The following is a 24853-nucleotide window of genomic DNA, read 5'->3' as shown; positions in this document are numbered from 1 at the left end:
GGATTTTGCCATCAACCTATCTCTGCAACCAAAGCCCACTGACATGACCACGCCTCTGCATGCCTACTCCCTTGCCCAGGGGGTAGGGGGGGGCTAGAAAGCCAGATCCTGACCCCGCGTCTTCTAGGCCCAGTTAAAGTGCCTCTGACATCAGCACCCTTTAGCATAGCAGCTGACCAAAGGCTAGTTACTGCACCCAAAGATATTGGGTATGGTTGATGGTTTAACCACTGCAATGAAGTTAATGATGTTGTTGCTGACGTCAATGATAACGTTATGAGTTGTCACTAGTGATGCCATCAATGATGTTATCTGTCAAGTGTAAGGTCATAACAAAAGGAGTGACCTGAAGTATTGTATACCGTGTCAGCCAAACAAAATATGAATATATTATGCTACAATTTGCATATGCACAAGTTAAAATGTACAGTCCCAGTATTACACAGTTCTCCACGTACGACGCATACATCAAAATGCATCTATCAGCAGCCCATTGATCCCCATGCATAATTCACAGTACCCATTTCGAATGCTACACATTTCCCCTGAACATCTCTGCAAAAACTCAGCCATGAGGCATGAGAGCTAAAGTCTCTTTCTGGAAGGCCTGTTCAGCTGGGGTGGAATCAGTCTTGCCACATCGGTGCCTCAGAAAGGCCATTAGGTCTGGGGCACCACGGATTAAACACCCTTCCACATGCAGATAAAAATCATGCAAGTGCATATTTTAATTTGTGTCAAACCTCTAAATACATATATATAAAAATAGTTGATGAAATAATTAGGTCTACTCCATTTTCCACTCATTTTATGCTGCCTCAGTCACAAATCAGATCAAATACAAACTTCAAGAAAACTGCTCGCGACTGAAAAGCACACTTGAAAATAAGAGAGTTAATGAAATATAAAAGATTGTCTGCTTTACATTTTTCAAACGCAAAGAGCACTTTTTGCATTATTCGTCTGTCACAAAGTGCGTGATACAACAGCGCTCACTTTCCATCAACCCTCTTTTGCAACCCACTCAACTCTCATGCAATGTGAAAAATGTGACATTAAATATGACTACTGTATAATATCTTAGCAACCATTTGAAAAAAAGTGTTTCTCCTCTTCTGTGCCAACCCTAGTCTGGTAAACACCCTTAGTAAATCATTCTCCAGAGAGAATTCCAGTGCAGATAAAGGATTTCACAATGAAGTGGAAACATTCATGTGCGGTGCACTTTGTCATAGTAGGGTGCAGTGCCAATACATCTGCTAGAGTGGACACAGGACCAGCAAATTCCTCTAATTCTCACTAAAAATTGGGGCTAGCCTCTGGAACCATCCTACTTTACGCAGTCAATCTCTTATTTGGACGATTTTAAATATTGGCCAATTCTGGCTACGAGACCGCAAACCGTACAAGGTGACGTTTTACGAATCTGCTAATTCCCAATGTTAACGTTTAACAAAGGTCCTGCTATTTATACACCATGATCTGGTATTTAAGTACTTCTATTTTCTTCGTACAAAGTTGGTTGTCGGTGGTCCTCTCCGTGCTTGGAGGGTAGAACACTATACATTGAGGCTACTAACAGTGCTTAATTTGTAAAAGAATAAGTGCCTGGGCCAAAGCGTTTTCCTCAGCAGCCCGCTGCTGGCACTGTCGAATGTCGAAGCTGCTTAGTATCAAGGCTGTCTAGGCTTTATTTCATCTCATACCTCTTCATCCACCACACACTCTCTACTGCTTTATCTCGCTCTCTCTCTTCATATCAATGTTTTTCCGTCTTTCTCCTCCTCCTTTCCCCCTTTTTCTACATTTCTCTCTCCTGTTTTGATTCAAAGTCTGATGATAAAAAAAAAGCACCAGTCGCCGTAAATAAGTGCCAGGATCTCCACCTGGGCCCACAGGCTCAAATTAAGCACTAGTTATTAAATGTACAACTTCCAAGGACAGACCACAGTCATTCCATCATTATGAATACGAATTTTCTACAGATTGGTTTGAGTTCACAGCCGATTTAAAGCTATACACAAGACCAAAGGTACAATGTTACACCCCTAACACTAAGAAAGCAAAATAACGACAGGCGCATAGTATTCGCTAGCCCTCCGGTCAAGATACCAACTCCAAAACCACACAAAAAAGTCATGTCCAACTTCCAAAGAGCAGACTCCTCATAACTTCCCATAAACAAGGAAACACTTGACTTTACATACTATATAACCAACAAACCACCTAAAAGCAATCAATGAAGTTTATTTGAAATTGTATTCTATTGGCTTTATACAGCACCTACTACTGCTGAATTCGAAAATTACAAATCAATGCTAATCTCCTACTCTCTGGAAGGAGTCCAAGTAGTGATATAAAACTATAAATTAACAAGTATCGCCATTCATCACCTATTAAGTAAAAGGCCACCCTTGCGCTCAAATCAAGGGCTTTCAAAAGAAGAAGAAAAAGTTAGAACCACTTTGAAACCAACCAGTACCTATGCAAACTATCCATTTCCCTTTATGACAATACAAACCTTTTACAGCACTGCTTGGCTCCATGTACCTCAATGTGCCTGTTTCAAGATAGGAATGTGCCTGCTTTGTCAAAGAAGGCCAAGTAGCCTAAGGCCCTCATAACAAGTGGTCCTGTGATTGATGCCATAGTTATTGCATCTGTTAATAATAATGCTGTAGGGTTTGTTATTTTAGGGTGCGATAAATTACGCCTATGAAGATCTTCTCGTCTTCAATTAGGCATAAAATGCAGATTTAGGCACTTATAGCAGCAAATCTTCATGTCCTGTCATTCACAGGGTGTTTATCCTCTGATAAATATAATCAGATTTCACCTGCTGAAATGTAGGCATGGATGTCGTTTTTCTCGCACCCACTATGTACCAGGTGCGATAAAAAAAATAAAAAATAAAAAACTTCTAATGCTGCTATGTGGGGTAGCTCCAAATTTATTGGGCCTCTCGTAATAAGGGCCTAAGTCACTTCCACCCCATCTATGGCTCAACGAGATATGTGCGTGCTGCTCCTTTTGGTGTGACCTACATGGCACTTGTTTAAATCCCGGCAAGGCCGGGTGAGCTTTCATCCTTCAATGGCCGAGACACTCAGTACCATGAAATTCGTTAACAGTAACCACTATACAGAGCTTAGAAATTGCAAAAACCTGGCTGTTAAAAGCTATTTAAAGTAATAACAATAATTGTAAGATACTACTACATTAGTCTTACCCAAGGAAACAGGCAGTCATCCCACAAATGGTGGGAAACATGAAACATCTATACTGTAGTTTGATACAACATTCTGCAAAACGAAGAAGCAAAACACGCCTCTTTGTCCTATCCAATGTTGACACAGCATTTCAGTTCTTAAAACCCTCATTTAACATTATGGAGTCCTGGATGTGTATTGGTGAAACGAGCCTCACTTGGTTTTCCATATTCTTGTGTACCCGTGCCAATGCCATTTGAAGTCATTGCACCCGTCTCCAGAGGATATTCCAAGGCTGGTTGCAAAATGTCCATTCCAATGTGTTTCTTCTCTGTTTCTACTTAGATGGACCCTAGAACATAAACTACAACTGCTCGTATAAAACCAGTTCCATAGATTGTTTTACTGATGCTCCTGGAAAGACCCTCAGAGCACATGCGATGGATGACTGCTTAATGCCCATTCCTATGGGTTGCCTTCTGTTGCTCCTGGGTAGAGCACGGACTATGGCTGATTGATTGATGCCCATTCTTATGGATTGCTCTTCTGCTTCTCCTGGGTTAAGCATAGATTATGGCTAATTGAAGAATGTCCATTCCTATGGGTTGCCTTCTGTCACTCCTGGGGTTAGCATGGATTATGGATGACTGCTTAATGCCCGCTCCTATGGGTTGCCTTCTGTTGCTCATGGGTAGAGCACAGACTATGACTGATTGAATAATGCCCGTTCCTATGAGTTGCCTTCTATCGCTCCTGGGGTTAGCATGGATTATGGATGACTGCTTAATGCCTGTTCCTATGGGTTGCCTTCTGTTGCTCCTGGGTAGAGCACAGACTATGACTGATTGAATAATGCCCGTTCCTATGAGTTGCCTTCTATCGCTCCTGGGGTTAGCATGGATTATGGATGACTGCTTAATGCCCGTTCCGATGGGTTGCCTTCTGCTGCTCCTGGGTAGAGCACAGACTATGACTGATTGAATAATGCCCATTCCTATGGGTTGCCTTCTATCGATCCTGGGGTTAGCATGGATTATGGATGACTGCTTAATGCCCGTTCCGATGGGTTGCCTTCTGTTGCTCCTAGGTAGAGCACAGACTATGACTGACTGAATAATGCCCGTTCCTATGAGTTGCCTTCTATCGCTCCTGGGGTTAGCATAGATTATGGATGACTGCTTAATGCCCGCTCCTATGGGTTGCCTTCTGTTGCTCATGGGTAGAGCACAGACTATGACTGATTGAATAATGCCCGTTCCTATGGGTTGCCTTCTATCGCTCCTGGGGTTAGCATAGACTATGGATGACTGCTTAATGCCCGCTCCTATGGGTTGCCTTCTGTTGCTCCTGGGTAGAGCACAGACTATGACTGATTGAATAATGCCTGTTCCTATGAGTTGCCTGCTATCGCTCCTGGGGTTAGCATGGATTATGGATGACTGCTTAATGCCCGCTCCTATGGGTTGCCTTCTGTTGCTCATGGGTAGAGCACAGACTATGACTGATTGAATAATGCCCGTTCCTATGAGTTGCCTTCTATCGCTCCTGGGGTTAGCATGGATTATGGATGACTGCTTAATGCCCGTTCCTATGGGCTGCCTTCTGTTGCTCCTAGGTAGAGCACAGATTATGACTGATTGAATAATGCCCATTCCTATTGGTTGCCTTCTATCGCACATGGGGTTAGCATAGATTATGGATGACTGCTTAATGCCCGTTCCGATGGGTTGCCTTCTGTTGCTCCTAGGTAGAGCACAGACTATGACTGATTGAATAATGCCCGTTCCTATGAGTTGCCTTCTATCGCTCCTGGGGTTAGCATGGATTATGGATGACTGCTTAATGCCCGTTCCGATGGGTTGCCTTCTGCTGCTCCTGGGTAGAGCACAGACTATGACTGATTGAATAATGCCCGTTCCTATGAGTTGCCTTCTATCGCTCCTGGGGTTAGCATGGATTATGGATGACTGCTTAATGCCCGCTCCTATGGGTTGCCTTCTGTTGCTCATGGGTAGAGCACAGACCATGACTGATTGAATAATGCCTGTTCCTATGAGTTGCCTGCTATCGTTCCTGGGGTTAGCATGGATTATGGATGACTGCTTAATGCCCGTTCCTATGGGTTGCCTTCTGTTGCTCCTGGGTAGAGCACAGACTATGACTGATTGAATAATGCCCATTCCTATGGGTTGCCTTCTATCGCACATGGGGTTAGCATAGATTATGGATGACTGCTTAATGCCCGTTCCGATGGGTTGCCTTCTGTTGCTCATGGGTAGAGCACAGACTATGACTGATTGAATAATGCCCGTTCCTATGAGTTGCCTTCTATCGCTCCTGGGGTTAGCATGGATTATGGATGACTGCTTAATGCCCGTTCCTATGGGTTGCCTTTTGCTGCTCCTGGGTAGAGCACAGACTATGACTGATTGAATAATGCCCGTTCCTATGAGTTGCCTTCTATCGCTCCTGGGGTTAGCATGGATTATGGATGACTGCTTAATGCCCGTTCCTATGGGTTGCCTTCTGTTGCTCCTAGGTAGAGCACAGATTATGACTGACTGAATAATGCCAATTCCTATGGGTTGCCTTCTATCGCACATGGGGTTAGCATAGATTATGGATGACTGCTTAATGCCCGTTCCGATGGGTTGCCTTCTGTTGCTCCTAGGTAGAGCACAGACTATGACTGATTGAATAATGCCCGTTCCTATGAGTTGCCTTCTATCGCTCCTGGGGTTAGCATGGATTATGGATGACTGCTTAATGCCCGTTCCGATGGGTTGCCTTCTGTTGCTCCTGGGTAGAGCACAGACTATGACTGATTGAATAATGCCCGTTCCTATGGGTTGCCTTCTATCGCTCCTGGGGTTAGCATAGACTATGGATGACTGCTTAATGCCCGCTCCTATGGGTTGCCTTCTGTTGCTCCTGGGTGGAGCACAGACTATGACTGATTGAATAATGCCTGTTCCTATGAGTTGCCTGCTATCGCTCCTGGGGTTAGCATGGATTATGGATGACTGCTTAATGCCCGCTCCTATGGGTTGCCTTCTGTTGCTCATGGGTAGAGCACAGACTATGACTGATTGAATAATGCCCGTTCCTATGAGTTGCCTTCTATCGCTCCTGGGGTTAGCATGGATTATGGATGACTGCTTAATGCCTGTTCCTATGGGTTGCCTTCTGTTGCTCCTGGGTAGAGCACAGACTATGACTGATTGAATAATGCCCGTTCCTATGAGTTGCCTTCTATCGCTCCTGGGGTTAGCATGGATTATGGATGACTGCTTAATGCCCGTTCCTATGGGCTGCCTTCTGTTGCTCCTAGGTAGAGCACAGATTATGACTGATTGAATAATGCCCATTCCTATTGGTTGCCTTCTATCGCACATGGGGTTAGCATAGATTATGGATGACTGCTTAATGCCCGTTCTGATGGGTTGCCTTCTGTTGCTCCTAGGTAGAGCACAGACTATGACTGATTGAATAATGCCCGTTCCTATGAGTTGCCTTCTATCGCTCCTGGGGTTAGCATGAATTATGGATGACTGCTTAATGCCCGTTCCGATGGGTTGCCTTCTGCTGCTCCTGGGTAGAGCACAGACTATGACTGATTGAATAATGCCTGTTCCTATGAGTTGCCTGCTATCGTTCCTGGGGTTAGCATGGATTATGGATGACTGCTTAATGCCTGTTCCTATGGGTTGCCTTCTGTTGCTCCTAGGTAGAGCACAGACTATGACTGATTGAATAATGCCCGTTCCTATGAGTTGCCTTCTATCGCTCCTGGGGTTAGCATGGATTATGGATGACTGCTTAATGCCCGTTCCTATGGGTTGCCTTCTGCTGCTCCTGGGTAGAGCACAGACTATGACTGATTGAATAATGCCCGTTCTTATGAGTTGCCTTCTATCGCTCCTGGGGTTAGCATGGATTATGGATGACTGCTTAATGACCGTTCCGATGGGTGGCCTTCTGTTGCTCCTGGGTAGAGCACAGACTATGACTGATTGAATAATGCCCGTTCCTATGAGTTGCCTTCTATCGCTCCTGGGGTTAGCATGGATTATGGATGACTGCTTAATGCCCGTTCCTATGGGTGGTCTTCTGTTGCTCCTGGGTAGAGCACAGACTATGAAAGATTGAATAATGCCCATTCCTATGAGTTGCCTTCTATCGCTCCTGGGGTTAGCATGGATTATGGATGACTGCTTAATGCCCGTTCCTATGGGTTGCCTTCTGCTGCTCCTGGGTAGAGCACAGACTATGACTGATTGAATAATGCCCGTTCTTATGAGTTGCCTTCTATCGCTCCTGGGGTTAGCATGGATTATGGATGACTGCTTAATAACCGTTCCTATGGGTTGCCTTCTGTTGCTCCTGGGTAGAGCACAGACTATGACTGATTGAATAATGCCCGTTCCTATGGGTTGCCTTCTATCGCTCCTGGGGTTAGCATGGATTATGGATGACTGCTTAATGACCGTTCCTATGGGTGGCCTTCTGTTGCTCCTGGGTAGAGCACAGACTATGACTGATTGAATAATGCCCGTTCCTATGAGTTGCCTTCTATCGCTCCTGGGGTTAGCATGGATTATGGATGACTGCTTAATGCCCGTTCCTATGGGTTGCCTTCTGTTGCTCCTAGGTAGAGCACAGACTATGACTGACTGAATAATGCCCGTTCCTATGGGTTGCCTTCTATCGCACATGGGGTTAGCATAGATTATGGATGACTGCTTAATGCCCGTTCCGATGGGTTGCCTTCTGTTGCTCCTAGGTAGAGCACAGACTATGACTGATTGAATAATGCCCGTTCTTATGAGTTGCCTTCTATCGCTCCTGGGGTTAGCATGGATTATGGATGACTGCTTAATGCCCGTTCCTATGGGTTGCCTTCTGCTGCTCCTGGGTAGAGCACTATGACTGATTGAATAATGCCCGTTCTTATGAGTTGCCTTCTATCGCTCCTGGGGTTAGCATGGATTATGGATGACTGCTTAATGCCCGTTCCTATGGGTGGTCTTCTGTTGCTCCTGGGTAGAGCACAGACTATGACTGATTGAATAGTGTCCATTCCTGTGGGTTGTTCCTTGGCTGTTTGAATGAACCTTAGAACATATGCTATGATCGTATAAAACCCGCTCCCATACATTGTTCCACTCCAGGGTCGACACTCATAGCACATACAATGGCCGAGTACTTGGTGCCCATTCATATGGATTGCTCTTCTGCTCTTTCATACTTGAAGTGGATTAAACTGTATGATACAGCTCACTTTAAAGATGGTAGGTGTCTACATGCCTTTTTGACTGCATCTTTTCCCACACCTTCTAAACAGTGTGCATGCGCAGTCTCGTCTTTGTGGCAACATGGCTTTAAACTTCCTGCCACACACACACACACGCCATGAAACACTTCCACACAGGCCACACTGACCTCACACACGTTAAACTTGTTCTAATACTTAAGTATCCAGTCACTTGCTCCTTTTTGCTTCAAATTCAGGGAGTACTGCGCTCTACGGTAGAGTAGCTGTGTCACGCAGTCAGATTTGTTATGTTAGTTTACCGTGTGGAAAGGATGCTATCTGTAACCTTGCACTCTGAAGTGGTTGCAAAGTGACAAGTTAGCATTAAGAACACCAGCACATATCAATTTCTCATGCATAACACACGCCCATGGAAATCGAAAGAGGAACTTCAAATGTGTCATCCCTCGGGAATCAAAGGGTGAGGCAATATGGTAAGGAACACTGAAAAAAGAAAAAACACGGTTGAAGTTTTGAAAACATTTACACAGTCAGAAACAAGCCTAGAAAGGGTCCACGGGTAGAGACAAAAGGGGACGGGGTTCTAGCACTGAGTTTGTACAGGGAGGGTACGTCATCCTATTTTAACAATATATTGATGAGAAAAAATGGTCTTCAAACTGCCCGCCCCTTCATAAAAAAGTAAATGAATAAAAATAGTGAAATTGTACATGTAAAGAAAGTCGATGTCTTTTAGCGACGCCCGAGTGGCCGGATTTGGAGAGGAAAGCACGGCACACTACCCCTTCTCGGGGAGGCTGCAGTGTTTGAAAATATGGGCTCTGTGGCCAGTAGGTCAGGGGGTCATATCCAAACGGCAAGTAAAAGCCCAAGAGACTTGCACCCCCATCGCAGGTCACTGAAGAGGTGATGCAAAAAACCCTTTCCCTTCATAGCCATGAGCGACAGATCGGCATGCAAAAGCCATATAACTGAACAATGATGCGGGGAGAGTGGGGGGGTGGGAGCGGAGAGAAGGGGGGTCTTTAACTACCTTCATGTCAGAGCAGAGAAAGGGGTAAGAAATGTTCCCAACAAAAATCACACTACGAGGATGGAATAACACTGCCCCTCTGCTCTAAAACCAGCTAATCGCTGCAGAGCCAACAAGCACTGGCAAAGCCAATAGGCTTCGATTTAACGTGCATTGGCACATTACAGCACGGCACATAAGACGGAGCCAGCAGGATAGGATGGAGAGTGCTATCGTTCTCAAGTAGGCCTAATGCAGTGGAGGCGGGAGAATACACCCAAATCGCCAATAGTATTATGTGAGCCATGAATACTCCACTGGGCTGAGCAGAGAGGTGATTGACAAAGTCTGAAGCCAATGGCTGAAAGAGGCTGATCGAAGAAAGTTAATGGTTACACTGAATGATTCAAAGCCCACTGTATGTATATGAGAATGACCACCTCACCCCCAAGTCATCTGAAGGACTTTCTACCTTCAGATTACTGATTTCAGGTGTTAGGCTAATTAGTTCAATGGAAGCAAAAGCAGACTACTACAACCAGAATGCATAAGGATATCACACGGAAAACAAGGACTGGAAACAGGGTGCCGCCAGCCTTTCAAGAATGATGACGTTGGTTTATCGAGTACCGCCCTCTCTGGAACAATTTTATGCTGCACTTGTGGAAAAGGTTCCAGTTTAGTGGAAACACTGAAGAAAGGGATTCACTGGGTTGTCCTTATATTTACGTATAGGGTTGCTTTCAACTATACTCGTGTTTTTAAGTTCTTACCTGTTTATTCTTATGGGTGGATTATTTTTCACTTTTTCTTCTCTTGAGCCCTGCTTTCTTTCAGTTATCATGTAACTATATTTTATATCTGGTCTTTATTAAACAAGATTTGCATGAAACGGTCTTTCTGATCTCCAACAAATCCTCCTTGGCTACAGCTTGTTACTTGAACCCACATGAATAGAGAGACTTCATTATCTTACTGACATGAGAGCAGAGGCTCCCAGGGGGCGAGGCTGCATTTTTTGGTAGAAATAAAAACGGGAACATGATATTTGTGGGGGGGAAAACGAAGGAAAGCCCGAGGTCGCATGAACACATACCACCTTCGCCTATGAGACATGGAATTATTTTCACTAATATTACTACTATTATCATAAATGTATTCCCCTGATCATGGTCTTCTGCAGCAAGGGATGCTCTTGGTGTGATTCAACAAGTCCCATAAAGTATTTACTTTGACTGCACCATTGTAGGCTAAAAAATACAAAAAAGACTGAGAACGGACAACCACTGTCAAGAAGTCTAGAGACTGCCAGAGTCATCTCAGTTTACACCTTGGAAGCGTTAAAAGCATATAGGAGGCTAAGATAATTGAGACACTCGGTAAAGTAACTACACCACCTTTCTGAGATGAGCATTTAAGGATGTCCAACTTTGTCTGGCTCCGGGAAGAAACAAGCCAACTGTGTCTGCCCAAAAGAAATCAGACTTACAGATAGTTACAACAAATACTTCACTGAAAAAGAGATCAAACAAATTAACTCGCAGAGCAGATGAGGAATTCCGCTCCACGCACAATCATACACCAGCAAGACTCTAATAGGGTAGTGAAAGTATTTCTCCACACCGATCAAAGACCAAGAAACTTTAAATTGCGCCAAATGTTTTTGAAAAACGTAAATCACAGAAATTATACAATACCAAATAGGACAATAGTATCTTTAAAATGTTTTATTATATAAATCAAGTAATAGAAAAGTATCCCAAGGCCCTGCTTGTGGAGACCTTTCCAGAAAGCTCAGCCTACCCTTATTAAGGTACTGTGTTGGTATTTGTATAGCGCTTTCCAAACCTCTCACCGCATGCACCACCACACAGCCTTTGCTTTACGTTCCTACACTGCTGAAAGCAAACAAAATCTACAAGCTGTGCCAGCTGATGCCACCGAGCAACATCAACGGAGTCAGTGCAACTGTCAAACCGCACATGGAGCCAATGTGGCTAGGGCAACAGATGTCCTGAACAAGACCTTGATGACAGACCACAACCACCTGCACTTTAGAAACTTCTTGTTCTTCAGACTAACGTTTGGCTAAGGTTTAGGCTTCTGCCTCTACCTTGACATATATAGCGCTCTGCGGTAGTAGTGTGGTGGTGTGCAGCCTTTCATTAAACCTTTAAGTCAATAAAACTACAATTAGCAATTTGGCAAAGTGGTACACCCTTGCACGCTGCACAATAAATGGAGGACATATGCATGGACACTAGGGGATTTCTCCCTTGCAAGCATAGTGGTGTGACATGACTCGATTAAGTAGGAGTGGTCTTCCATACCATCCGGGAACAGCTGGCCAGAAAGTGGTCATTCATCCAGGCCTAGGGATTAATTGCGGGTCACTTTCTATGTTTAAAATGAAACGTATGCTACAACATACACAATGTGTGCACAGGATCGAACTGATCTATAGGGCAATTATTCAGAGCCCGATGTGCTGGTCTCATCGATCTGTGTGTCGGCCGGGTTTTTAGCAGTGTGTGAGCCGTTGTTCTGGCCAGGTGGGCTGATTTTACAGTTGAGTTCCCAGACATTGCCACAAACGTTACCTGCAGCAATCACACATCCATGCGGTCTCACTCGGACATACCTTGCAAAATACCCATACATCTCGTCTTTGCAAGTTCCAAACTGGTCTGATTTGTAAATGAGGACCACTTTTTTTTTTGCTATTTAGCTTGTTACCGGGTGACACTTATTTTGGTGCCCAGGCCTATTGTTTGTTCCATGTCGCCCTGTATGTGCTTTGCTCACTTTGCTTGCTGGTCTTTGCAACTGCAAAGTCTATTCACTGTGGGAAAGGGGCGCTCCTTCCCTTCACTGCAACTTCCCACGGTTACCTGGATCTTTTCCTGTCCACATTACGAACATTTCGCCAACTGTTGCACATTCAGTATTGGACAGTCCACCGGGGCACATACAGGTGGAAGAGAGCTGAACATGAAGACAAAGTGCCACCAGATTGCAAAGTGTCCAGAGGTCAAGATAGGGCCTCGCAATTCAATCGATTAAAACGGCCATTCTGTAGCGCATCCTTTTATCTGGAAATGCTGCCCGTCAGATAACAAGAGAGCACACAGAGTGGTCCCTTTCTAACAAGGTTTGCCTTCATTCGAGTACCAGATGAACTATGGCATCTGGACAGTTTCTATAAACACATTCAGATTCCACCAAGTGCCAAAGAGCGAGTCGCAGTTATTACCATGTAAATCGTTTTCAACACATTCATTTTTCTCCCCGCCAAAAGAAGATGCAGCTCCTATGAATTAATGGTGATGAAGAACAGAATTCAATTCCTACAAGAGAACACCCTTTCCATGGCAACCGGGCGCATTCACTCAAAAGGTCAGAGCAGACTATGGCTCGAGCATCTCATGCTCGCCTCCCTTGTCTGTATCACTTCCCGTGACATGTTGGGGTAGATGCAGACCTCGGTTATATCCACCTTTAGCGCTGTATCTGCCTCAAGATGTGGGTGCTCCAAAAAGATAATTGACTGAAAGCACTGCTCACAAGCAACCATCCCAGTGAAACCAACCTCTAGTCAACACATTCCGGCTCAACAGACCTTCCACAGTGGCAGTGTGCAGTGGCCAGCAGCCTGCCTGTACCTCCAAAGACCATTCCGTTGCAACGCATGCCTTTACCACGCATGCGTTACAACGGAATGATATTTCTACTCATAACCTTTACCACGTATATTCCTTTACCACGCATACTTGCATGGTAATGGAATACTCTTGGTAAAGGTTATACCCCTCCCCTGTACCCTTACGCGATTCTCCTTCCCCCAATACTTTTTATAATTACCCCTGCCCGTTACCCTCAATCCATATATATATATTTTAAATTTATATTCCCCATACCTCTTCACGTCGTCTCTTCGTTCTTACTTGTTGACGTTGTACGTCTTAAAGTGGAAGCGTCATTCCCTTTCACCTAAAACAACGTCGATTTCCTCCACTTCCCCACGTTATTTCAGGTTCTTTTTTTTGGGGGGGGGGGGCCCCACCCCCTTTCTTTTCTCACTTTCTATTTTTTATATTTGGGGGGGGAGACCCCCCAAGCCCCCTTTTTCTTTTTTTCTTCGTCGACACTAAAAAAGGACTTAATGTGACAAGGAAGAAGACGTTCCAGTCCAGCTTGCGTGGTATAGACGTTCGTGGAAGGAATACGCGTTGTAAACGTAAAGCGTGGAAATGCCTTTGTGGTAAAGGATCTTTCCCATCAGGCACAGAGCCATAAAAAAATCACTCTTGAATACAGCACAACAATTAGGGAGGCCCAGGTCCTTGTTTCCCTTTCCAAGATTCACACCCATGCATCTTGATCATTTCAAGAGGCCCTAGAATCTATGAAGCATGTCCCACTAGCCAAGTTACATTTTTAATACGAATTAATCTGATTTACATATATATGGACCTCTTGAATAAAACGCAAGTAATAACAGGTCTTAACATTTTATTTAACGTAAAACTGAATTTCGGCTTTCCTGGATGAACCCCAAGCTTCAAATATGCTGAAGCCCTATCACTGCCAATCGAAATTATCACAAAAAGGGGGGTATTCTAAATGACCCCCCAAGAAAGGAATCTCCGATTAAGTTGCTAAGTTATAACCAATATCAAATGCCAACCGGTCATGGAGGCACGATTGTGCTTTGAGACACTTTCTGCAAGCAATAAAAGGATTGATACCACCAGCGAAGAACCCTGTTAAAATGCTTAAGACCAGTGCTTTAAATGGGCTGGTACTGTCCAGTACGGAGTACTGGCACTTTTGTATTTTGCGAGGGAGAATACCAGCACTTCTCAAGCGAGACGTAATACTTTAAATTGTAGAGTACTAGCACTTCTCAGAAACAAGCAGGTACTCTGGTACAGACTACCTGCACTTCTATTCGTCCATCTCGAGCACTGCTTAAGACTGCAGGTAAAGCCAAACACTCGTTAGGTACTCCAAGCCAGGCCATTTCCACAAAAAGAAACTAGGTTAGGGCCGCCCTCAGACCATTCACTCCCTGCCTGAAGGATGCAAAGATGTAAAACAAAGATGTAAAAGTACCAGAAAAGCAGAGAAGGAAGGAAGCACAGCGGGTTGGACAAAGAGGCAACTTCCCGCCTTTAGAAGGTGTCCAGTAAACTTTCCCATGTGCGGTTTAAAAACGATGTTTGGGAAATCATTAGACTCTAAACATATACTTTTTTAACTGCAAAGGAAATCGCAGCCTTGTCAGCAGCATTTTGCACGCCGTGGAAAGTTCTAACACACATGAACCTTTTTCACGAACATAAAAGTGGGCATTACCAGGAGGCGGACTTGCATATTGTTATCAAATACTATCGGGCGTCGGTAAATTTCTCCTCAAAGCTGCCAACTTCCAGGACGCATTATTCCAGAGTTAAGAAAGCATTCTGGAAAGGACATAACGCTGGCTATAATTAAAAGCTAATCGAAATATACCCTTTGACAACTGCAACCAGACAGAGATGCATCACCTTAAATATTGATCTATGCCAGTCCCCATTTTAATCTTTTTCTTTTAAATGTAAGTGCAACAGCCTTTTTCCAACATAAGAGGGCAAATCTTCACGAACTGAGCATCAACAACGCCAACTTCCCAGCATGATGTACAACACCAGGTCTGATGTCCTGCTGAATGGCAGGGTGCAGTGACACTCGGGCACTTGACTTTTAAGGGACGACTTTTGTTTCCAATGTCTCCCTTTTTCGAATGGTGACCCCGTCCTTTAAAGACAGCGCTGATGACAGAGTTGCCAGCACAGCAATCCTTGTGCTCCCTGCTGCACCCATCAAGAATGAGAAGTTATGCTGTGGAAACAACAGATGCAACCACTAGGGAGTTATCGTGAACTTCACCTAGAAATGCCTGGCCCTGGTGAGAGCACTCCGATGGAATTTACCAGGGCGATGCAGAATTCTATGCAAGGCTGTTAAACCTCAGCTTAGCTCACATCAATGCTCCATCAGAATCCTTAATTCCTTCAGGGCCCAGCCCCTTTATAAATCACAACATGTCACAGACATGAGGCATCAAGGAAAGTGGCTCCATATGTATCTAGGTGAGCACTCCATGACACAGGATGGTGTACTTCAAGTTAATAGACGGCGGAGGGAGTTTCAAACACCATAATATCTGCGAAGCTATAGGTATGGGTTGTATGCCCACGAAAGTCTGTAAAACAGGCTGAAGCTGCAAGCCCTGTGGCTAGTCCCAAACAAGGCAGTCAAAGCAGCTCCTTTTCTGGGAGGCAGCAATCTTTGGCTGCATGCGTAACGGATCATTGCTCAAGCATGGTCTACACACAAAATTATTAGGCAGAAGTACTACTCAGGCTGGGTACAGAGTGTTCTGGAATCTACTGAAGGTACATGGTCAGCGGAGGCAGTCATGCCTCTTAGTCCGGTGGCCAATGATGTATAGGGACAGCAATGATCACACAGTTTGGCTCTTATTTGCACAATCTTGCATCGTTTTCTATCGTAACCATAGAAGCAGAACTATGGTGAGTCTTCATTCTAGACCTGGGTGAACCTCAGATGAACTCCCCATCACCTGAATCTTTATGAGATTTAGAGTTTGCTTGAGTGCACACCAGGAATGGGCAGTAAGCATTTGTAAGCCCTGCAGAGATGGAGAAAAGGTCTTACCAGGCAATGCAATCCCTTTGTCATTATTAAAACGCATTGGTTGAGATCGCAAAGTCTCAAAGGGCATTGCTACGAATACTTCAGATCAGCTTTCCCCAGGGCTACTCAGCACTTTAAACTGAGCAGGCAAGGTAACAAACTGTACAATGCATACCTGCTCTGTAAATCTATGAGCCAAGGGAATTATGTTGTTGTACCCTGTGGCAACTCCGAGTCAGTGTGAAGTAACCACACGTTGAATATGAAACCACCAAAGCAGTCTATCTGAAACATGCATGCTGCTATGCAAACACAGACTGCTGGGATAGCTCGGAGCATTTACTTTTATTCCAATATTGTGGCTGCCTCAGGTGGCTGAGCCTAAATACATGACCTTAGGATTTCACTGTGATGCACAGATTCTCAAGACATGTCAATCAAGCCTTGGACTCTTAAGCCACCAACATGCTGACAATACCTAGATATGGAATTTTTCCCTCTGGGGTGAGAGCGCCTACCTCTGCCTGGTCACAGAGCGTATCAGAAGTCACTTCACTGGTGGGGATACATGGCCCAATATGAACAAGTCTGAGTGTGACTAACATGGCACAAGGTGAAGAATCTCTCACATAACTCAGACTCATAGAAGGATGTGTGACCAAGCTATGCAAACCTTGGCACTGTATTAGCTTGAAGGTGCCACATGAAAGTAAAGAATGCAGCCAAACAGTGTCTTACTTCCTCACAATGTTAAAAAATGTTAATGGGTGTAGCACTTTGTCTGCTAGACACCTCAAATTATTAATCTAAATCATCAGATAAATCAGATTTGATGATCCTCCTCGGTGCAGGACATGGAAGCTCCGATTTCTCAGTGATTTGGGCAATTCACTGATCATGGTCAGGTCTGTTCCAAGAGCAGAGTGCTTCCTTCACATGAGTGCAGATTCACTTCCATTTCCCATTTTCCTGAATTGCCTCCTATCTAAAAGCTTTAATTATGCTTTTAACATGCCGTGCTCCCTTTAAATCGGATGATATGTCCTTACCTAATATTCAATGACATGATGATGCGAGGACACTAGCACCCCGACAAAGCCTAAATGACCATAGCCAGGTTCAATGAGACCCACTAATAAGTAATTGAGAGCACTAAAAAGTGTCTTAGCTGGTACCAGTACCGTTAAATACAACCTTACGTGTAACATTTACAACATTAAAGGTGGCTGTGCCAAAGGTGGTGAGGAACCTTAATTTCAGACACGTGATAAAACCTGCACTGTAAAGTCATGTGTTGCGTCTAGTTCTGACTCAAAGACCAGTGATGCCCCTCAACAGATGGTCACCTTTTACGTTTATCGATGTCGCTCCGACAGTGCGGGTTTTATCCAGGTTTCCTGGTCAATTTATTCCAACCTGGGTTTTATGGCTATTCTCTCAAAACTCAACTAGTGCCTCGCTGTGAGAAAGAATGTGGTTCAGGTTAGAGAAAAGCGGATACAATACACGAGAACATGAACTGGAGAAATCCCAAGAACACGACTTAAAGCAGACATACGATATGCAGCTAATCACACAAAGAAGGAAAACAGTTTTTGAACACGCTCCTTGTTTCCAACTACACTTGTAATCCCCGTGGTCTTTTCTTGCAGCAAGGTGATCTTAGCACTAGTGTTCAAAGGGACAAGGTGTGGCATAGGAGACCTGAAATCTATTTTAGCTTCCCTATTTGACCAAAAGCGTGTTACCAAATGCAAAATACGTTGTCCTTCTGTACAAGTTTGTCTTCAAAAAGGATGGATACTCAGAAGCAGGCTAAATATCAGTTTTAAGTGTTACACAAAAATTGAAGATTTACACCTTCCCTTTCAGAGGCTCATTTAAACTAGTGAACAGCACTTTTGTAAAACCATGATTACTGGTTGGGTGTAGCGGGTACAGATATTGGCCAGTTTAACATGCAGACTAGCCATACTCATCACAACACAATGTAGGCTTAATCAATGGTGTGTGTTAAAACTGCACTTTTATAAGTCAGACAGACTATTAAATAACTATAATTTGCCAATCAGTTATGCTTCAATTTGGTTATGAACACCACCCTCTCACAGGCCTGCAGAGAAGAGCCTTTTGTTTGAAATGAAATTTGTAATGCGCAAGTCATTCCCACATTTTGGTTTGCATCATTACCTTTTATGCTATGCATAATCCATTTTACTACCTGCATTGCAGAAGCCCTTTGAGCAATCAAGTAGCTTTGACATGCTCTTGGATGGAAACATCTACAATGGAAACCAGTAAAGACTATCCTCTGCGTGGCCCGCTTATGATAGGCGACAGCCATCAAATGATCCAATTTTGCAGTTGTATAGCTTAAAGAAACGAAAAAGAACTTAATAAGCCGGACCTTTCAAAGGACCTTGAAAATCTAATAGAGCCGCCACTTGGCCATTGTGGCTATATTTGATCTTGAAAAAGTGCAGTCTATTCCAAAAACTGAAAGACTCTTTAGTTCAACTTTGCTTGTCTCCAAGAGAAACAGAGGGGCATTCAGCAGCTCCATGAAGACTGGTTAATATTAGTTTGGCTACAGTAGACATTCCTCACAATGGATGCACTCATCACGGGCAAGCACGGCTCCGGCGACTTCTGTACAAGAGCCTTTGTTTCAGAAAGTACTCTCCCACCAGCATGACCTCAAGTCGGAATCAATGTCACACGTCAGAGCAAATACTATCCATTTCTCACTGTCCAAATATTAAATACAAAATAATAAATAAGTCATGGCTGAGAAGAATTGGAGGAGGTGCTCATGGAAGTCCAGTCGTGTGGAATGATCTAAAGATATGGTTATGCAATTGCTGCATTTTAGCACCTATGCCGCATCGAGAAGAAAAGGGTAAAACAAAGATTCTGTGGATTGTAGTGGGCAATGCACAACACAATATTGTCTAAAGGATTTGTGGCTAAGAATTATTTCTGGAAACACAACATCTTTCCTTGTTTACAGGCATACCTCTCAGCTATATTCCTTTCCCAAGTACCTGCATTTGCACAAGGATGCAGTGATAAGCACAAGGGAACTGCAGCAGCATTTCATCTCAAAGTTGCAGGCTACCAGAGTTGCTGTGCTAGGCGCTGTAGTATCTGCAGCACTAGTGGGCAATCTGTGCCCCAGCTGGGTGATGGAACAGATCCTTGGCTGCTATTAGACATGGAGGGCTACAGGAGGACAGATCATAGTGCACACCACAAATAACTACCTCTTGATACTGTCCACTGTTACCAAAGACTGTGTATCAGGCTGCAGGCAAGAGTTCAACAGTTTGGGGCAAATATCTAAAAGGTTCTCGTCAGCTGATCTGACTAGGAAGTTAGATGGCATCTTTTTAGAGATACAGTTGTAAATTCAACAGAAGACCTTAAAGATTATGTGGCTGGTACAGGTAACCAATGCACTGTAGGCCAGACTGAGATATCGGTTTGTCCTCTCCTTAGACAAGCTATAGCTACATTTGTCATGGAAAAGATAACTGTGGTTCCCATAACTAGTCTGCAATGATAGATATGAATAATGCGTAGAAAGCTGTTGGTCCCAGTCAGCAAAAGAAACAAGGTCACCCTGGAGGGTTGGCACCACAGGCGATGGAAGACACCAACACTGGGCCTAGTGGCTCAGTGCATTAATGCATTCACTGCTTGGATATCACCCTATGGTAACAGGTTTGTTCACTCAGCCCCCTCATGCTTCTGATGTTGGCAAAATAAGTACCACTGAGTGGAGTAAAAACATGCATCTATGCACGGCTCAATGATACTCTATTGAACAAACGTGTGCTCAACGAGTTGAGGGAGGAGCCAAAGAGGGAACCGAAGCCCACCTTGCCAGCCCCGCCCAGGCGTAAAAGGAAGTTAGGGGAAGGAGGTGGGCAAAGCCCTGGTGAATTTACACACCATGTTCTAACTTGCAAAAATTGCAGGTAAAAAAAATGTTGACTTTCTACACCTCGTCACAGAAAATGATGTACATAGATGCAAAGCATTTCTTAACTATAGTGTCCACAAAACAGATAAGTAATTGTTCCATGCGGGACTTGTTTGGAGAAAGTTCCATCAGTGGTGAAAAGACACTTCACTGCTACTTATTTCTAACCTTGTAGAGTTCTAGCATGTCGAAGGCCATGTAATGATGCATTCCCATAAAGCAAGACAGAAGACCATTAACCTAGCCTAGCCTTCCATTAGGTCTAACTTTCAGACAATAGAGAGCACTTCTGGCTTAGGCATCCACTGAAAACTTCGAATAATGGAACAACCGGTGCCATCAGGAACTTGAGTGGGCTCAACTGCAAAATAATCAAAGAATGGAAACTGTGCGTTGCTAGAAGGCTAGTACCTCAAAGACAAAGTAATCAAGAGCAGAAGAAACACAGCAAGTTAATTTTCATACCCCATAGGACAAGCTCTGCCACCTAAACACCACTGGCTGTACAGAGGTAAAACAGCGTAAGTATGGAGGCAGGGGAAGAAGACTGCTGCTGGGTCACTTCCTTTCACCTAAAGCTTTCCAAAAATGTAGTGGCCTTGAACGTTGACAGCGAGTACTGGAAGGCAAGTGGGGATGCTAGGTTAGCCAATCAAGTCTAGATAGCAGTCCAGTCATAAACCTGTCAGCTCACCCTGACATACAGGAAGGAGGTGTCTATCACAATGGGCAATGACTTACGACGTGTGTGGAACATTTTACCTAAAAGCACTAAAAGGGCAAATAAGGTACCATTGAAGTTAGGTTGGAAAGTATTGATGGTCTTCAGGTGCAAAGGTAGGGAAGGCCTAATGGGCTGGCTGGTCTTCTGCGGTCACATTCTATGCGTCCATGTAAACTTCTACAGTGATGCCACTTGAACCCCTGTGAGCCGATGGCTAAAACAGGCTCTGCTCCAATAGGACATTTAACTAGGTACCCTCTGAGGTAAATGTTTATTCATGAAGGTCACAGCCTTAACTAATAGGGCAAAAGAAGTGGTTTATAGCACCCAATCGCTTATTGCCAATATCTTAAGGAAGGCTTTTTATTTTAGGCAGCTCCTTGCTCATATGCGCTCTCTATACAACAGGGGATAAAGAGACCAAAAAGATCCCTGCTCTTGTTGATAGTCCAAGAGAAATGGTTATCATGGGGAGGTGATGAACTAACAACACTGTTATACGAGGCGTCCCATTGCCAATGAAGTCATGAACGTTTGCCCTACATTCTCGCTCTTTCATCGCTTCCGTCTCTCCCTAAAAGCCTCATTTGAGGCCCAAAGCGAGGTTTCTTGGCAGGGCACAGATTGATATCCCTCACCATTTGCCACAAAGACCCGCTAGCCCATTGTCAATGTTTTCTAAAGCAGAAATCGCGCTGGGTTTAATAACACCATCCAGATGTTCCAAAAGTGAGAGTCCCGAGTACAAAGGTGCAGTATCCTTTTCCTGCTGTTCCTTCATCCAAGACACTGCAACGGTTTTTAATTAGCAGTTCCTGTGAGAGTTTCAATAGCAAGAGTTGCAAAGCTTTTTATTATTATTACTTAATATGCCGAGCATATGGTAGTAATAAGCGTCCTAGACGCCGCGAAAGAGAAATTGACACTGGGGGTCAAGAAAAAACATGCAATCTTGAGCATTCCAAGAATTTGATTTTCTACCCAAAAGTAAACGTCCCAGTTCTTGTGCTTTAAGTATTTTGGTTCATTCCAAATACTTTGCACAAAAAACACAAAAGCAAACATGTTGAATGCATTGTACAATGTATGCTGGAGTGTGCAAGAATCCATCTTCTGACCATACTTTCTTATTGCACAGTCAGAATTGTTCCTCCTACCATGCCTCACAAAGTAATTATACTGAAGGCTTTTAACAACAAAAAACTGCACACCGACAACTAAGGAAAAGCAACCATTGTCAGGAGTCAGTCACGCACAATAAAAGTGTTTTTCAGAGGAATAAATGGGAGTCTGACATGGGGCTAGGTTTCAGTGTGACCTTCCTTGTGTTTTTGTTTTTCTGTCTAATCATGTCCACCGCTTCAACCATTCAAGAGATGTGGCGGAATCAAATCAGTACTGAGAGCAAAAAGGCCTCCCACTCACGCACATTAGTCACAGCTGTAGAGCAGCGAGCTGGATCGATACCCAACAGGTTGTGGCGCCTGGCCCATATCTAGCAATGATGTATACTTGCCTTTGACCCTTTACAGCGCTCCGCTGCCATTTTGCTAGGCTCAGCCAATACAAATCATGCATACTATTTGCTGCGTTTGCCTTGAACAACTAAGCATCTGTCATCACAACTGGAAAAGGTGCTACCCTCAACAAATCCTGGATAAGATCTTGGTGGGTGAGGTGAGTTCTGTAGCCTACTGAAGGCTGGCGTCCTTATGGTCCAGCAAGGAATCTGGAACTCTCTGGGACTGCCAATTCTCGCCTGCCGTCAAATACAAGGCATCATTCAGAAGGGCCTCTAATGGAGTGGAACATGGCTGGTAGACGGGTACCAACTATACACATTGGGTCTCAAGACAGAACATGAAGTGTGACGAGGCACAATCCTCCATCTGATGCTTGACCTCGATGTATGACGGACTATGTGTGTGGACGTAGGGCGCAATCTGCGCACTGGCAACACCGTGTGTCAACCCTGCCCACTCCCACCCTAGAGCTGCAAAAGCCGGTGCAAGCCCTCGCAGCCCTTTACAGCGATTCACATTTACTGCATGAAAGCAGGGAGCACTGCGGAAGGATCAGACCAGACGGAACAATGGATCACTCTCCAAAACTACTCTTCACTGGAAGCCTGCTTCTCAGTTGAGTTTTTTACCTAGTCTGTTTAGGTATGTATCCAAGTATAGTTGGTGACCGGACTGTGTTAGCCACCTTCGTTTCTTTTCTCTCCCTCCCCTGCAGTGTTTACCTATTTTTCATCTTGTATTTTTAGCTCTATTTTGCTTCCATACCGCCTTCCTACTGTGTAATGCAATTTTCTTCGGTCTTTACTGTGTGTATGTAAAGCGCTCTGATAGCTACGGGTCAAGCTAGCGCTATATAAAACGTTTTAAATAAATAAAAATATGTTTAACTTGTATTATTGGATTTAAATCATTATTATACTGAACAAAAATTATTCCAAATACATCTATCTTCAACAAAAATGTTTTCAAGCGTAAGGGCACGTGTTTGTTGTGTGTGCTGGGGGTCAATTGAGATAATAAAACAATGGGGGGAGTTTAAGATATGCCCAGGCGTGGCCTGGGCACGTTGGAGAGAGCAACTACCGCCAGAACTATGTAGTGTGCTAAAAAGTGAAACACAATCGCCTCTGTGGACTCTCCCAAGCACAGCCAGAAGGGAGAGCAGAAAAGGCTACAAAATGTAATGACCACTGGTGTCAAACGGGCAGTGAAAGTTCACGGCAGGACACGGAGGTTCAGACCACAGAAACCACAAGATGTCGACATCCAGATTAGCCCATCTTAACTTGAGGGCCTGCACCCCGCCCCCTCGCCACCCCCAACACACCAAGAGACACCTTGACCGTGTTTTCCAGGGAGCCTTTGGGAAGGCGGTTAAAGAAATGCATTAGTGAGGTAACAAGTCCTATATGTTAATATGCAGATTACCATAGCCGCAGGGGGCGAAGGACTAAAGAGAAAACATTTCCTGTCGCCTCGCCCCACCCCGTACACCATCTCTGTCAGCGCTCGTTCCCAAACAGCCTGGCTCCCCTGCAGGGAGCACAGGAGCCTTTTGTTATGAACGGGTGACTGCGCGCCTGCTCCCCGCAACGCCCCTCTGCTTTTCATTACCCCCCCTGAACACCCCCCCCCCCCCGACCAAGTCAACTGCTGACAGCCGATCCGAGCCCCCACCCTGTGATGCATTTCTACAAACAGGCACATATGTAGCTTCAAGGAAATATACATATATAAAACAAAACCCACATGTCTGCTGAACACAAGCGCTGCAGAGGAACTAACTCCGCGAATGCGTTCCGCCTGGCTGGACCCTAGCTTTCATCCGATGTAAACAGCACCACACTGAATTCCCGGGGAAGTAACATTTTTCCAAACAAAACCGGCCTTGTTCAGGTCCGTCTGCGCGCTGCCAAAGGCGAAGGGGGAGGCAATGTGGTCGACTCATCGACTATTCATTTAAAATTCCAAGGCGATTAAATCTGTGGTCAATCAATGTAAGCCAAAGAGACAACAGATGTAAAAAGTAGATGTTGTTCACTCGTTGTGACCCTTTGAAGATATTGCCTTCACACAATTAGCGAAGGACCAGGTTCACACAGACAAACAGTGTGGTGTAACACCGTTCAATATACACGGTATTTACTGAAAGGTCCAGCGTGCTTTTATTGGACGGGAAAAGTAGGAAGTGCGTAAAAAATACACAGACACGGTACACACTTGCCAATGTTCTTTGCTCTGCTCTCGGGGTGGAATCACATTTGTGGTGATGGTGCATGCAACAAAAATGATAAACACGCACAGAGACTAGAAATTACAATAACCGCGAAATACAAACAACATTGCACAAGGCCCTTCCCGCTCGGTTGCGCAAATGCACTGTCATTTGAAGATGGGGCAGACACAGCTGCATGGAAATTGCC

General features: G+C 44.5%; 1 protein-coding gene across 2 annotated transcripts in view; it reads right to left on the bottom strand.

The window, feature by feature from the left end:
* The window catches only part of SPTBN1 (spectrin beta, non-erythrocytic 1), a 543544-nt gene that overhangs the window by 301775 nt on the left and 216916 nt on the right, over positions 1-24853 (bottom strand). The window lies entirely within an intron of this gene.

This window comes from Triturus cristatus, chromosome 6 (genome assembly GCF_964204655.1).
Source record: "Triturus cristatus chromosome 6, aTriCri1.1, whole genome shotgun sequence".
Lineage (NCBI taxonomy): Eukaryota > Metazoa > Chordata > Amphibia > Caudata > Salamandridae > Triturus > Triturus cristatus.
Note: the sequence above shows the minus strand (reverse complement) of the source record. Positions and strands in the feature narration are given on the sequence as shown.